The following is a 17,500-nucleotide window of genomic DNA, read 5'->3' on the forward strand; positions in this document are numbered from 1 at the left end:
AAAGTATGTGAACCCTTTGGGCTTACTTGGATTTCTTCATAAATTGGTCATGAAATGTGTTCTGATCTTCATCTAAGTCACAACAATAGAGAAACACAGTCTGCTTAAACTAATACCGCACAAACATTATACGTTTTCATGTTTTTATTGAACACAACATGTGCAGGGTGGAAAAAGTATGTGAACCTTTGGGTTTAATAACTGGTTGACCCTCCTTTGGCAGCAATAACCTCAACCAAACGTTTCCTATAGTTGCAGATCAGACCTGCACAACGGTCAGGTGAAATTTTGGACCATTCCTCTTTACAAAAGTGTTTCAGTTCAGCAATATTCTTGGGATGTCTGGTGTGAATGGCTCTCTTGAGGTCATGCCACAGCATCTCAATCGGGTTGAGGTCAGGACTCTGACTGGGCCACTCCAGAAGGCGTATTTTCTTCTGTTGAAGCCATTCTGTTGTTGATTTACTTCTATGCTTTGGGTCGTTGTCCTGTTGCATCGTCCATCCTCTGTTAAGCTTCAGTTGGCAGACAGATGGTCTTAAGTTTTCCTGCAAAATGTCTTGATAAACTTTGGAATTCATTTTTCCATCGATGACAGTAATCCGTCCAGGGCCTGAGGCAGCAAAGCAGCCCGAAACCATGATGCCCCCTCCACCATATTTCACAGTTGGGATGAAGTTTTGATGTTGGTGTGCTGTGCCTTTTGTTCTCCACACATAGCGTTGTGTGTTCTTTCCAAACAACTCAATTTTGGTTTCATCTGTCCACAGAATGTTTTGCCAGTAGTGCTGTGGAACATCCAGGTTCTCTTTTGCAAACTTCAAACCTGCTGCAATGTTTTTTCTGGACAGCAGTGGCTTCCTCCGTGGTGTCCTCCCATGAAGTCCATTCTTGTTTAATGTTTTCCTTATTGTAGATTTGTCAACAAAAATGTTAGCATGTCCCAGAGATTTCTGTAAGTGTTTAGCTGACACTCAAGGATTCTTCTTCACCTCATTGAGCATTCTGCGCTGTGCTCTTGCAGTCATCTTTAGAGGACGAACAAGCCTAGGGAGTGTAGCAACAGTGCTGAACTTTCTCGTTTGTAGACAATCTGTCTTACCGTGGACACATGGACATCAAGGCTTTTAGATATACTTCTGTAGCCCTTTCCAGCTTTATGTAAGTCAACAATTCTTGATCGTAGGTCTTCTGAGAGCTCTTTTGTGCGAGGCATGGTTCACATCAGACAACGCTTCTTCCGAACAACAAACTCAAAACTGGTGTGTGTTTTTTATTGGACAGGCCAGCTTTAATCAACACATCCAATCTCATCACATTGATTGGACCCCAGGTTGGCTGACTCCTGACTCCAATTAGCTCTTGGAGAAGTCATTAGTCTAGGGTTTCACATACTTTTTCCACCCTGCACTATGAATGTTTACATGTTGTGTTCAATAAAAACATGAAAATGTATAATGTTTGTGCGGTATTAGTTTAAGCAGACTGTGTTTCTCTATTGTTGTGACTTAGATGAAGATCAGAACACATTTTATGACCGATTTATGAAGAAATCCAAGTAAGCCCAAATGGTTCACATACTTTTTCTTGCAACTGTATTTGCTCGGTGGCTTTTGGTCGGGGTCACTGAGTGCAGCTATGACACGTCAGAGGGGATCTGGCCCTCCCGGTTGAGCCTGGTTTCTCCAGAGTTTTTTTTTTCTCCATTAATCAATCATTGGAGTTTGGGTTCCTCGCCACAGCAGGGCAGTGTTGGCTTGCTCACAGGGAGACTGCATTTATTTATTTATTAATTAGATATTATTTATTAGAATGATCTTGCTTGTTCTATAACACCATGCACCGTGCTGTGGTTTTACCTTTTCTGTTTTTCCTGTTTTCTCCTGTAAAGCTGCTTTGGAACAATGCACATTGTGAAAAGTGCTATATAAATAAACTTGAATTGAATTGAACTCTGCTGGTCTAAAACTCAAACTGGTCCTCATAAAGATAAATGTACAAGTACACACCCACACACACACAGAGAGTGTTGGCTCAGGTAACTTATACAATTCTACACAAAACTGCTTGTTTGTTCTCAATTTACAATGGCAAGGTACTTTTTTTCCATGAAACATAATAACTATAAACATTCAATTGAATTGAAAATAATTCAATATAATATATATCAGTTTCTCCTCTGTTGTGTCACAGCTGCGCTCACTGACTTTGACTAAAAGTTTATTAGTGCTTATTAGTAATTTTAAACCTACGTTTGTGTGAATCTGTTTAAGTCTGATCTTGTTCAGACTATTCTGTAGTGTGTACGTAACTGTTTCAAAGTTTATTTGAATATTTCAGTTATTCAAAAGCACAATTTTAGCAATGGTAACGTGAGCCTATATGACATTTACATTTACATTCAGGCATTTAGCAGACGCTTTTATCCAAAACGACTTACATTGCTTTATCCTATACATTTTACATAGGTATTTGCAATCCCCTGGGATTGAACCCACAACCTTGCGTTGTTAACGCAATGCTCTTACCACTGAGCTACAGGAAAGCTAGCTATATGAAAATCATTTAAATCTTCTGTCACTTTCTCAAAAATGTTCTGCTGATGTTAAAGGTCTGATGATATTTTGTAGACATGTATGAATTGTGAAAAACTGAAAGAGGTTTGAGCAGAAGGTCTCATGGGTTAATTTAGTGTCTATGCACCAGTCGTGTGTCAGAAGATTGAGAGATGCTTGTTCGATGAATCCTTCACACAGCCTCCCACTCGAGTGGGATTTCACAACTTCTCCAGAGGAATTATTGGAGATGTAGTTCATGAAAGTATAGCGGCTTATCCACTGCACTCCTCAACAAATGCTTTAAGCCTCTGAGATCAAAACAGAGCGAAAGAGAGAGATACACAGAGAGAGAGAGAGAGAGAGAGAGAGAGACAGAGAGAGAGAGAGAGACGGAGACCTTTAACAGACTTTTATTTTGAAAAACATTGTAGTCAATATTCCTTCACACTTGTTTTCTTGTAACAAAAAAATATAAAAAAAAGAAAAGGAGAGAAAAAAAACATTTACATATATCCCCATACAATAATTTTAAATAGATTCTTCATTTAAACACGTTTTACAGTCACAGAACCTCATTTTTAATTTAAAAACAATTCATTTTCATCATTCACTGTGCAGTGCACATCATTCAGAGCCCAAATTTCAATAAAACCATTCAAGTTATTTGTCAGTTTAAAAAAATGCAAATTCTGCTTTAAATCTATTTGCTATAAAGGCCTTAAAGACCACCGCAGGACCTACTTCCCCTTCTCCCTTTAATTTCCTTTTCCGTGTTAGCCATATTGCCATTTTTGCCCCACCTTTTACAAAATTAGTCAGTGAGATTTTTTTCCTATCTGATACCACATATTTTGGCCCAAAGATGAAAAGTTAATTATCAAACACTGCCCCCAAATTCCTGACCCACTCTTCCAAGATCTGAAACAATCCTCTTAACCTTGAACAATTTAAAAACACATGATCTATTGACTCATCAGTACCACAAAAAAGACATTCTTTCCCTACAGTGGGGTCAATGTGTGCCACGTGTCTGTTTGTAGCTATTGCCCAATGTATAATTCTCCACTGGAGATCCGCAGTGCGTTTCTCAATAGGGAGTTTATACAGGGACCTCCAACAGCCACTAGGGGATGAATCTGGCCCTAACAATTCTGACCATTTTGTCTCTTTGCAGTCTTTTACTGCATATAGTGTGACACTTTCACACAAATATTATAGAGCACCTTAAATTTCCACTAAGGGAAAGTGTCTCTCTCTGTTTGGTTCGGGAACTTCATCCTCCGCAAGGCTTTGTCCAAAGGCAGAAGGTAGAGCTGAGACAATACCATCCATTATTCCCTTGATGATCCTTGTAGACTTGACACCTGTTATGTTGCACATTTCTTCTAGACTTTTCCAGTTTGCACCATTCTTTAAGTCCTCAATTCTTGTGCAGCCTGCTGTCGACATTGCGCTCTGTATGCTCCTGGACTCCAGTGCCTGTACTTGTACCATCGGATTACTAAAAAGAGGTTCATTCTCCATCCAAAGTCCAATGTTTGAAAGATCTCTCTTGACTTTGAAAAAACAGGTCCATGCTTTCAAAACAGTTTTGTAGAAAAGGGGAAAACTCCTCAGATCCATGTTAGCCAGTTTAATTAAAAATAGTTGTGAATCAGATTTACAATTTTTTATTTTTTTCAACACTGCAAAAGCTGTATCAGCCCAGCATGGTTCCGCATACAACAATCTTTGAGCTGATTGAAGCCTGAACGTCTTTATCCTGTTCTCAATGTCTATCAGGCCTTGTCCTCCCTCTAGAATTAGTAGGAAAATTACAGCAGATTTTTTCCAATGCTATCCATTCCAGAAAAAGTCAATTCACCTCCTTTGTAGCTCTTTAACAACACTTTCTGGGGGGTCCATAACATTCATTTTGTGCCATAACGCAGGAGAGGCCAGATTGACCTTCTCTGCCACATTAAAGTCCCCCTGGAAGAACAGGAGGGGGCTTCCCTTGCCAATCTCCTGACAAGTATCCCTCGCTCTTTTCCCAATTCACTCTGGCTGACGAAGCTTTTTCTTAAGTGTTTAAAACTTTTGTTAAACTCAGAACATCCATCTCACTTCTTATAAAAACAGTTATATCATCAGTACAGGCAGAAAAAATAATTGGTCTATTTTCACAGCCATCTATCATAAACCCCTGCAATTTCTCTTTCAGTTTATATAATAAAGGTTAAATGGCCAACACGTATAACTGTCCTGATAAAGGACAGCCTTGCCTTATGACTCTATGAACTGACACTGGATAGCTTAGCCCCCCTCCCACCTTTAGCAATGCAGAAGCTCGCGTGTACAGCCGTTTTATCAAAGAAATAAAAATCTCACCAATACCAAATGCATTCAGGGTTTTAAATAAATACGAATGATCAACTTTATCAAACGCTTTCTCTTGATCAATTGACAGAAAACCTACATCCTCATTACTAGCATTTGCCAGATCCATCACATCATGCACAAGAAAATGATTATCCATTATAGTTCTTTCCGGCACACAATCGGTTTGAAATTCATTGATAACATATTCCAAACATTTATTTAATCTATTTGAAAGACATTTTTGCAAGGATTTTATAATCAGTACACAGTAAGGCTACAGGTCTCCAGTTCTTTAGCAGGCCAAGATCACCTTTTTTTGGTAATAAGGTTAAAACTGCTCTTCTACAACTTGTTGGCAGTTCCTTTATTTATGAGAAAATCTAAAAACTTCAAGTAAGTCTTCTTTTAAAAGAGTCCAGAATTGTTTATAAAACTCAGACGGAAGTCCACCAATGCCAGGAGACAGGCCGTTAGAATGTTTTTTGACAGCCTCTGATATTTCATCTATTTGAATATCGGCATCAAGCCATTGTCTTTACTCATATGTGAGCTTTGGCAAATCTCTTAGAAGGTCGTCCGTACAATTAGTATCACAGTCTCTTGCTTTGAATAGATGAATGTAGAAGTCTTTGCATGGTTTCTCATTTCTTTCAGATAAGTTATTGAAGTCCCATCTGGTAGTTTCAAATGTATCATTAGTTTTCTTCCTCCTTCTTTCTTCTCCAAATTGAAGAAGTATGAATTTGGACCATCTACATCTCGTTTTGAAGTAAAACAGGCTCTTATCAGAGCTCCTTTTGCTCTTTCATTGAACAGAGACGCCAGCAGTCTTTTTCCCCTTTAATTGTTCCACTTCTGAATTTTCTTCAATAATTCCTCCTTCAATTTCAGTGATTTCTCTCTCAAGTGTTTTAATTGTGTCCTTCAAAAGTCTATTTGAGTTAGCTGTGTAATTCTGACAAAAGATTCTTATTTGTGCTTTTCCAACATCCCACCATTTCACTAAATCTTCATATTCGTTTTTTTGTTCTTGCCATCTAGACCAGTTAGACCAAACTTTTCACAATAAACAGAGTCATGTAATAATTTTAGATTAAAATGCCAGTAATAGCTACAATGCTGTGACTTTTTTTAACTCATTTCTATCATACACAAATGATGATAAGAAAACCCATTTGGACTTTTAAAGCTCTATAAGAAAATGTTTTACTTATATACATCCTATCCAACCTTGCAGCACTTATGTGGTCATGAGAAGCTTTGACCCATTTATATTGCTTCACTGTTGGGTGTTTTACCCTCCAAACATCAAACAAGTCAAATTTTGTTATAATGCTGCTTAACAAATTAGCAGACTGGGGATAGGGTTCCTCGCTATTTCGATCTAGTGTGAAGTCTAAAGTACAATTCCAATCTCCACCAAGAACTATACATACATTATCGTCAATATTTTTTAGAGCACTAGATACATTTTTAAAAACATCAACTCTTTCTGCTCCATTGTTTGGTGTGGAGATATTAATAAAAAGAAAATTAAACCCCATTACCTCTGCTTTTACAACCAAAATTCTACCTTTAACTATCTCATAGAAGGATATACTAGTCATATTGAGCTTTTGGGAAAAAAATAATTGCAACACTTAAATTGGAACCATGACTTAGAAAAATCTTCCCCTCCCACCACATTTTCCATTCTATTTCATTGCTTAAATCACTATGGGTTTCCTGTAAAAAAGTAATATCCAAATGTTAATTTTTTTATTGATTCTTACAAGGCAGCCCTTTTTCTGTAATTTCTTCCCCCATTAATGTTTATTGTCCCCATTTTTATGCTCTCCATAAGAAGTAAAAAATAGAAAGACAAGGCAGCAGAAAGAGACCAAGAAAGGAAAAAAACACCCTTTGTGACATGATCATTAAATTACATTTTAACCCATTTCCTTTCTTTTTTTATATTTGTCACGATTTTTCTCAGTCTAAATCTTTTACTTCGGCTCAGTTCTTCCAATCCTACACTCGTCTGTACTTCAACTGCCTACATCAAGAATCTTTCAACATCAAGAAAAAACGTCTGAATATCGTATGTTTTTCCAAAATTTTTATCAAGGAATTCATTTATTTCTTTCACTGTATATAACTGATCATCACCACTCTGAGAAAATATGTCAGACATTCCTGAAAGACTTCATTATCATCAGCCATCTCCTCCTCATCATCATCTCTATCAACAACCTTAGCATTATGTTCATCACTGTTTCCAGTTTTATCTACACGTTGAAACCCATTCACATTATCTTTCTTAACGTTCTCGCAAACAGAATCACTCTTCAACATTTATTTCTTCTTCGCTTTTATCCTGATTCTTCTGTGATTCTTTGTTTTCTGATTCATCTCCCTTCCTTTCAGTTTTTTCTGAACTCTTTGTTTTCCTGTCATCACTCTCTTTTGGCTTGCCCGGCCTTACCATTTCATTTCAACCACTTGTTCCCGCCTTTTCATTTTCCAACTCGTTATTCTCAGTGTTCGTTTTATAAGGGCACGCATTTTTCTTGTGACCTATTTCACCACATTCAAAACATTTTAAACTTCCAGTACTTGCATAAAGCATGTAGGACTTGCCTTTGTGCATAACTCGAAAGAAGATGTCAAGAACGGAAGACGTTCCCTTACAGAGGGAGAGATGATGAGTCTCAGGCGAACTGGATCGAGTAACCAAGACGGAATGCCCTCATTAGCCAGCGAGACAGTGTGGGCAGCTCTCGAGCTCCCAGGGACTGTGAAGACCAAGGGGACGGTCTGCTTCATCATTCCCACATTTGTTGGCTGCCGGAGCTAACCGTCTGTCGCGGGGGGTCCTCGGAGGGAAGGTTGGCTCCGCCTTTTTGCTTGCCTGGTGGGACAACGGCACGCACTGTCGGTTTGAGAGTGGTGACATCTGTCGCATGTGTACGACCTCACGCCTCGCAGGGAGAACAGACAAAAAACTCTGCGAGTAAGTGGGCGCCATGCCATGAAAAGGGCCCGGCTTTGGAGACGAGGCAGGAATCGCCCTCTACCGACCGATCAGAGCCGTGGCTGTGAAGGTCGGGCCCGATGTTGTTCTCCCTGGGGTCTTCCCGTCAGTGTCCCTTCTCGCGAGAAGGTTACTGACGGTGTGGAGGTTTCCCCCTCGACCTCTGCTTCCGGGGTGCCGCCTGTTGAGGCACAGGAACCGGAGCCGATGTCGAACGGGTCCTGGGTTGCCGGGAAGCAGACGTCACGCGGGATCTCGGAGGCCGCAAGGCGGCAGAGTCACGGCGTGAAAAAATGTGGCTAATTGCCACTTTCTGCTTCACAGTCAAAAACTGCTGAGCGCAGTCCTCGACTGAGTTACCAACAACCAACCCTACGAGACGGATGCACCAAGAAATCAGACTTTCTCTGTGTCATTTATCTGCGCAAGGTTCTGCCGGGGGTGTCTCTCCTGGACCACTACCATGGACATCGTCCGACCCAGGGCCCTTGCCGCCACCTTGGTTGCCCGTAGAGCGCAGTCAGTGGTAGCACGGAGATCCTGCATTATACCCGGGTCTGCCTTACCCACGTGGAGCTCTCTCAACGCCTTGGCCTGGCGGACCTACAGGATGGCCAAGGCGTAGAGAGGAGGCAGCCTGGTGCCGAAGTCTTACGCGCTTTGGACGGTAGGTGTGGCCGATTCTCCCCAGGTGGTAGCCGTCTGCGGCACAGGTGCACCGCAGGCGGACGTTCCACCCGGGGGATCTTGACATAGTCCTTGGCTGCCCCACCATCGAGGGAAGTAAGGGAGCCGGAGCCGGTTTCACTGGAACGGTCCGTGATTGGAGCGTTCCAAGTTTTACACAGCTCCTCATGCACCTCCGCGAAAAAAATGGCACCCGGGATGGGCACGGTTTGCACCGCGCTCTGACCTCAGGAACCACGTATCCCCAGGTTAGCACGGATGACATCACTTCTGCTTCCTCCTGAACTCGACCGCTGGGGGTGGAGCTCGGATTCGTCAGAGTCAGATGCCAGTCTCCCTCCGATGCTGCGAGCGACATCTCATCCACGTCACACATCATTTCCGAGTGCGTGCCTGAGGATCCGGACGGTATGCCACCGCCGGTTGGGGAACATTCAGAAGAGCGAATCGGGGTGCTATCGGCCCGTGAGCACTTGGCTGGTGGGTTTACGTTCGCAGAGTTCCCCATATCACTAATGCTGCTAACGTGGGTGGTCATCGGGGCCGTAGCCATAGATGTCACAGCCCGGGTAGCAGACGAAATGGTGGCTGGTTCCCGTAGGAAGACAGCCACACGTGACCGCAACTTCAGAATGACAATCTGCCCGCAAGATGCTTCAGCGTGCTGGACGTCCAGACACCTAACGCAGCGATCGTGTTCATCCCCCTCCTCGATGAGGGTGCCGCACCAAAGACAACAGCGGGACGTGTTGCGCTAGAGAATGCTCAGTCCTGAAAAGGACCTTTTTAAAAAAAATCTCTAACACCTCTGGAACCGCCTGCTCTACGTCGTAGATCCGGCAATGTAGAAGAAAAATAATTCATTGAATGCGTTCAGTTCGTAGTCATGAGCCAAAGCTCTTCAGAACAAGAGGTAAATGAATGCTGCACGCTGGCTTCCTTTTATACCGGTCATCCGGGGTTTGTCTGTGTGTGTGTACATGTGTGTCAGTGAATGTGCGTGTTTGTGTGTGTATATGTTTAAAAGTTTGTGTGTGTCAATGTGTTTGTTTTTCTATATTACTGATGACCAAATTGTGTGTGTGTGTGTGTGTCATTGTGTGTGCGTGTGTCTGTGTGTTTGTGCGTGCACGTGTGTGTGTGTGTTTGTGCGTGTGTGTCAGTGTATGTGTGTGTGTGTGTGTGTGAACATCTTGCAGAACGGTCAATAGTGAACAACAGTAGTTTGCCAATAAACGTTGCAAGTTCTGCACAGGGTCACATATATGGCATATATGTGTATCTTCTGTCAAACATGTTAAAAATCAGCATGACATTTACTGTGTGTGTATTTCTGCTAGCTTTGCCTTCAGAAATTCTCTCTCACAGAATCTAATTAAAATTAGAGAGCAAAATCTTTCACTTGCGCTGATATGATGACACACACACGTTAGGCACTGATAGTAGCTGTGTGTGTGTGTGTTGAGCTGATTAAATGTGTCCAGACTCGCTTTGGGTGTTTAGCGGCTTGTAAACTTGTGTCGTATTTTGAGAGATGAGGTTTACACCACCAGATACTCTCTCTATTAATCCATAGAAATATTTCAAAACTAATCTTACTGGAGTCACCTTACACACACATACACTCAGTGAGAGAGACAGACATGGTTTTTTATTTCTTCAACTCTTCATCCATCAACACGCACAGGATTTTGGGATTTAATGAGCAGTTCAGTTAATGTAGTACAGGAGTCACAAACAAACACCTCTTGTTTTGTTTTAAGAAAGAACTCACGGTCCCTTCTAACAAACACACACAGATGTTTATGTGTTTTCTGGGTTAGGAGCAGATACACGTGGATCATGACTGTAGAATGTGCAGCTGATGTCATGTTTCCATTGAATATGTGTGACTATGGGCCGGGCTGAATATACAAGAGTCTGTCTCTGGCTGTGCTTGCCGGCTGTTCTGATGGTACATAAAGATGACTTAATATCCTGAGTGAAGGTTTGCTCCAAATGAATAATGACATTGAGTTGTGCTTGAGGTCATCAGACAGTTACTGATGTCACTGAACACTCTTCTGTAAATGTGAAAAAATAATGAGCAGAAATCTCACAGCACAATGGGATTATAGAGATGACAATACAGACAGAGAGTGAGATAGACAGACAGAGAAAGTGAGACAGACAGACAGACAGAACAGGAGTGAGACAGACAGAACAAGAGTGAGACAGTCATACATAACGGGAGTGAGACATAGTGTGAGGCAGAAGAGGAAGAGTGAGATATGCATACAGAGAGTGAGACAGACAGCCAGACAGAGTGAGACAGATAGACAGTGGGTGAGACAGACTGACAAACAGACAGAGGGTGAGACAGACAGACAGACAGCCAGAACGGGAGTGAGACAGACAGAACAATATTGATACAGACAGACATAACGGGACTGAGACAGAGAGTGAGACTGACAGACGGAAAGTGAGACAGATAGACAGAACAAGAGTGAGATAAGCCGAGAGACAAACAGACAGACAGAGGGTGAGACAGCCAGACTGACCGACAGTGGTTGAGACAGACAGAAAGACAGGCAGCCAGCCAGACAGATTGACAGAGTGAGACAGACAGAGGGTGAGACAGACAGACAGACAGACAGACAGTAAATTGAAATGTTATGTGGAGAAATACACTTGCTCAGTGTGTCTGTCTTGAGGTGAAAGGTCAGAGCAGTGATAGATCTCTGTTGTTTCTAGTGCTGTTGATCGATGTCAATGAATCATGTTGCCATGGCGTCAGTTGCCTGGGGCTTCCCTACAGAGGAGAAAGTGCAGTATGTGCACAACAAATCAAGAAAGAAAAGAGAAAACTGCAGAGCACCGATGAAAAGTGTTTGTGTGCATAGATATAAATAACTAGATGCATCATTCAAGAGCTCCGGGCATGTAGACGTGTCATCATCTAAAAAGTAACCCAATTCTGCAGACTTGGCATAACAGGCCGGCTCGCACCTTTCCAATATGGTAGACAAACCAACACACAGAGACCCATTGTAGGAGAAGTTAATGTGCCCACACACACATTACATCACCACATAATTACTGAACTATTCATTTAAAATAAACCCAGTTCTTGTGTCTTCTATTTCTCGTTTTGTCCAAAGATATCATGTTTTTATTCGGGTGAAATAATGAGTCAAGAGAGAGATGGTGGTAATGTTCTCATGATCTGATGATGATTTAAGGAGAAATGCTCGATTTGATTTCAGTTTTCACTCAATCAATATGAAAGATGTCAAGGTTGTATTTCACAGACTGATCTTCACATGATGCAGAGGAAATGTCTTTCGCTGTGTTTTCATACAGTTACACTTGATATTCTGAAATGTGTCTCTGGGTGTCGGTGATGTTACAATTAGTCCTGAGAATCTCTTTCAGTGACACTTTCCTCATGTTGTGACTTCACACTCTCTGAAGTAACATCAGGAAAGACTGTGACAAGAATGTCTCCGGTCTCTGGATGACACAAACATCATGAATGAAACGCTCTGCAGTGTGTGCCCTCTTCGACCCTGAGGGGGTGATAGTTTGACATCTGAGAGATCATGTGACACAGACCACTGTGACCTTCACAGATAAACTCAACATGTGCGTGTGCCCTGAATATGACTGACACCAAACCAAATGATAGAGTTGGCGTGTGTTTACATTGTCAGCATCTCTGTGTTTCTGATTTGATAGAATTCTTACTTCTTTTCTAAGGTTTTTACACTCCTTATCAAACCATTTCTCATTTACAGGCTTTTTGTTTGGTTTTGTGTTAGTGGGTCTACAGCTAAATTTGCACCTTCATTATTGTGTGGAAATGGGGTATCTAGGAGTTTATTCAGTACGTTTAGAATTTTTGGTTCACGAGTTATGCTTTTGTATGTCTCTTCACAATTTTGTTTCCACCTGAAAGTTTGTTTTAGGGTATGGAGGTGAGTTTGTTTTGATGCCTCTGTGTTAGGTTTGGATCTATTGAGGTAGAGAGTGATTTTACTGTGATCTGACAATGGGGATGGTGGGCTGACTGTGAACGCTCTGAGGGAGTTATGATTCAGATCTGTGATGAAATAGTCTACCGTACTGTTACCCAGTTTAGAACTATAGGTGTACCTACTGTATGAATCTCCCCATAGTCTACCATTGACCATGTACCATTGACCCTGTTGCTCCAGGGGGATTGTCCCTGTTATAAGTGGACTGTAAGTCGCTTTGGATAAAAGCGTCTGCCAAATGCCTAAATGTAAATGTAAATGTACAGACCCAGTGTATGACAAAGATAGAGAAGTTTTAATCCATTTTTGTTTGTTGTTTTATCGTAGTTTAGTCTCACTCTCTCTCTCTCTCTCTCTCTCTCTCTCTCTCTCTCTCTCTCTCTCTCTCTCTCTCTGTGTTCTCTCTCTCTCTCTCTGTGTTCTCTCTCTCTCTCTCTCTCTGTGTCTCTCTCTCTCTCTCTCTCTCTCTCTCTCTCTCAGTGCATGCTGGGAAGTGGAAGTGTGTGGGAGGGTGATCACGGTGAGGGGGAATTTTGAACACGGTATCTTCACTATTGTTTTGGGAGCCTATTGGGAGGATTATTTGTGTGTGCAATTTCGCAGAACTAGTTTGGTTTTAGTCTGTAAACTTCCTGGATCTTTCTGTGTGTAATAGTAAAGTATTGATCGTGTCGGGGACGGAGATGGCGTCGTCTCTGTCACTCCGTCACGGTATCAGGTGTGTCACGAACGCCGGCGAATCTGTGGAAGACGTGTTGTTGGGGGTAGCTGAACGCGTCGGTCACGAAAACATTGTTTCTGCGTCTCGAATGAACAAAGCGGTGGTGGTTTTTCTCAAGGAGGAACGACTAGTGGCTGTTTTGATCGAAAGCGGGATTTCGGTAAGTGGCGCTTTTATTCATGTTCAACAGTTAGCAACACCAACAAGTAAAGTAACCATTTCCAATGTTCCGCCGTTCATTCCTAATGCTGATATTGAACGTGAGCTTTCGCGTTTTGGTAAACTTGCTAGTGGAATCAAAATGGTTCCACTTGGCTGCAAAAATGTAGCTTTGAAACATGTGATGTCGTTTAGGCGGCACGTATTCATGTTTTTGAACTCGCAGAATCTTAATGTGTCGTTTAGGTGCATGTATGAAGGCAAGTCGTACATGTTATATGCGAGCACAGGTGAGATGCGATGTTTTGAATGCGGTGCTTTTGGGCACGTAAGGTTGTCATGTCCTAATAAAACCGAGGCAGGCCCGAGTGGAAGTGAAACTGCCGTGCAAATAGATCCACATGATGATCAGGTTGTTGTGGTGAATGTTGAGAATGTAAGGAATAATGAGGAAGTTCCTATTGAGAGAGTAATAAATGACGAGGTCTCTGAGAGTGTGAGGAAGGACGAAGAGTCGTCTGGTGAGAATGAACTAATGGATGACGGTGATGTTGAAGTACAGATGTCTGAAACAAAAGTTGACTCGAGGATTTAGGGTCGGATGAGCAGAGATTGTGTGGTGACTAGGTCTGGAAGAAAGGAGGAGCAAAGAAGTGTCAGAGAGGTAAATTCATGTGAGCCTAGAGAAAAAATAAAAAAAATGGGGGAAGAAGAAATAAAAGAGGCTGACGATGAGGAGGATGGTGTTCTATCTGATACTTCGGATCTGTCAGATATTTCTCAGACAGGTTGTGATCAGGTTTACTCGTTGGATGAGATAAATTCGTTTTTGGATGAGACTTTTGGAAAGGTTGCTGAGGTGAAGAATTTCTTTCCAGATGTAAAGAAATTTGAACTTTCAGTTCGTTATTGGCAAAAGAGGGTAGGAGAAGAAAAACTGAACACGCGGAAGAGGTTTCGCTTGAAAAAGTTTCTCACTATAATTAGAAAGGGGAAAACCCCAGCTAAAAAGTAAACCAAAGTGATTTTGCGAAATGAGATACACATCAAGGGTGTCTTTGCAGTGCTTTATGTTTTTCCTGCTTCTTTTTTCCTCTTTTTATATCTCTTTATGGATATTTTGAGAATAGGATCTTTAAACATTAATGGAGGGAGAGATAGGAATAAGAGAGCAGTGATATCAGAATATGTTCACCTGAAAGACGTCAATGTGATGTTTTTACAGGAAACGCATTCAGATAAACAAAATGAAACTGAATTATATAGATGGTGGGAAGGTGAATGTATTCTGAGTCATGGAACAAATTTAAGCGCAGGAGTAGCGATTATCTTTTCCAAACGTTTGGATTTAAAGATCCTATCCACTATTGAATTAGAAAAAGGTAGAGTTTTAATAGCAATAGTGGAAATTAAGGAGTTAAAGTTTCTTTTTATTAATGTATATGCTCCAAATTTAGGTCCACAAAGATTAGAACTATTTGAAAAGTTAAGCATTGCATTAAGAAAATATGGTGACGGAAAAATGTGTGTAATAATGGGAGGGGATTGGAACTGTACTACTGATTTTGTATTGGATAGGAATGGGCAAGAACCTCACTTACAGTCTAGTAATATGCTCCTCAGGATAACTTTAGAATTAGAACTGGATGATGTGTGGAGGAATAAGAATCAGTTAACCAAACAATACACATGGGTTAAAATTTTGGATTCTATTGTGAAGGGAGCACGCCTGGATAGAATTTATGTAAATAAATCAGGCAATAATAGAGTCATGAATGTTGGGATAGCTCCTTGTGGGTTTTCTGATCATCATCTAGTGACTATTGATTTTAATACTAAAAGCATGTCACATTCAAAATCTTATTGGCATTTCAATGTCAAACTGGTGCAGGATAAGTTATTTTGTGAAAAATTTAAATGTTTCTGGGAGAGTTGGAAAGTAGAAAAAGAACATTTTGAAAATGTAATTCAATGGTGGGAGGTAGGAAAAGTCCAAATCAAGATTTTTTGTCAGCAGTTTTCTTATAATAACACTGTGATTGTAAAGAGAAATATTGAAAGTTTGGAGAAAGATATAAATGAAATAGAAAATGTAATTGATTTGAATGTTTAGGGTATGACTAAGGATTTAAATAAAAAGAGATTGGAGTTGAAAACGCTGTTAGAGGAAAGAGCAAAAGGTGCCTTAATCAGAGCAAGAATCTCTTCTATCAAGGAAATGGACGCTCCAACAAAGTTCTTTTTTAACCTGGAACGTAAAGTAGTAAGTCAAAAAAATATGCTTTATCTTCGGAAGGACAATGGCATATTAACTTTAAATCCTATCGAAATGAGGAAAATCGCAGTGGACTTTTATGCTGAACTTTTTGGGTGGAAGGACTGTGACCCTGAGAGTATGGATCAGTTATTAAAAGGACTGCCTATTTTGAAACCTGAGGACAGAAGAACCCTGGATAAATTAATTTCATATGATGAACTTTCAGAGGCCGTAAAGCAGTCGTCCACAGGGCGCTCCCCGGGAGTAGACGGTCTGCCTGCTGAATTTTATAAATCATTTTGGGGCATTTTAGGAGAAGACTTTTATAATGTAATTTGTGAATGTTTTCAAAAAGGTACGTTACCCAGCAGTTGCCAAAGAGCAGTACTATCGCTTCTACCTAAGACTGGTGATTTAGGGTTGTTGAAAAACTGGCGTCCTGTCTCTTTAATGTGTCAGGACTACAAAATATTGTCTAAATGTTTAGCAAATAGATTAAAGAAGTTTTTGAGCGGTATTGTGAGGAATGAGCAAACATACTGTGTTACAGGACGTACAATAATGGATAATTTATTTCTAATAAGAGATGTTATGGATCTTTCTATGAATGATGATTTTAATATTGGTTTCTTATCGATTGATCAAGAAAAAGCGTTTGACCGTGTGGGTCATGAATACCTTTTAAATGTTTTGAAGGCATTTGGGTTCGGGGAGACCTTCATTTCCTGGATCAAATTACTGTATAGAGGGGCCTCAGTGATGCTTAAGGTTGGAGGGGCACTGAGTTGTCCAATACCTGTGAAGAGGGGAATTAGGCAGGGTTGTCCAATTTCTGGACAACTCTACAGTCTAGTTATTGAACCCTTGCTTATTAAACTGAGAAATAATTTGAGAGGTATTCATATACCTGGGGATTTTGATGGTTCAAGTGTTTCTGTTTCAGCCTATGCTGATGATGTCACTGTGTTTATCACTGGACATGGGGATATTCAGATACTGTCTAAAAGTTTAGCTTTATATGAGAGAGCCTCCTCAGCAAGAGTAAATTGGGCAAAGAGTGAGGGTTTTGTTGTGGGTCCCTGGAAAAATGATGGGCCACCTAAGCTTCTAGGGGGGTTACAGTGGAATACGGAGGGGATTAAAATTCTTGGAGTATTTTTGGGTAAGGAAAATTATAGACCAAAAAACTGGGAGGGTATGCTGGAGAAGGTGTCTGCCAAGTTGTCTAAATGGAATTGGCTATTACCTGAGCTATCCTACAGGGGTAGAGTCTTGGTTATAAATAACCTGGCCGCCTCCATGCTATGGCATAGATTCAATGTGCTGGATCCTCCAAATGAACTGATAAAAGTTGTACAGAAGAAGTTCGTGGATTTTTTTTGGTCGGGGCAACACTGGATTCCTGGATCCGCATTATATCTGCCTTTACAAGAAGGAGGACAAGCTCTGATAGACATCAGGAGCAGGATTATGACTTTTAGACTGCAAACAGCTCAAAGATTATTATATGAAGAAGATCTGGGATGGATTCGTGTTGCTTGTGCTATTTTAAGGGCAGCAGCTGGTTTTGGTTACGAGAAGCAATTGTTTTTACTGAGCCTTAAAGAACTGGACCTGAGTAATTTAACCAAATTCTATCAGTCAATGCTGAGAGCCTGGCTTGATAATTTTAATATCAACAGAGATCTTTCAGAACCAAAGGAGTGGATAATGGGGGAGCCATTGTTT

The 17,500-nt window shown here is 41.0% G+C and overlaps 1 protein-coding gene across 6 annotated transcripts in view; it reads left to right on the forward strand.

Moving 5' to 3' along the window:
• Window positions 1-17,500, forward strand: part of nrxn2b (neurexin 2b) — a 401,147-nt gene that overhangs the window by 134,170 nt on the left and 249,477 nt on the right. The window lies entirely within an intron of this gene.

This window comes from Triplophysa dalaica, chromosome 1 (genome assembly GCF_015846415.1).
Source record: "Triplophysa dalaica isolate WHDGS20190420 chromosome 1, ASM1584641v1, whole genome shotgun sequence".
Lineage (NCBI taxonomy): Eukaryota > Metazoa > Chordata > Actinopteri > Cypriniformes > Nemacheilidae > Triplophysa > Triplophysa dalaica.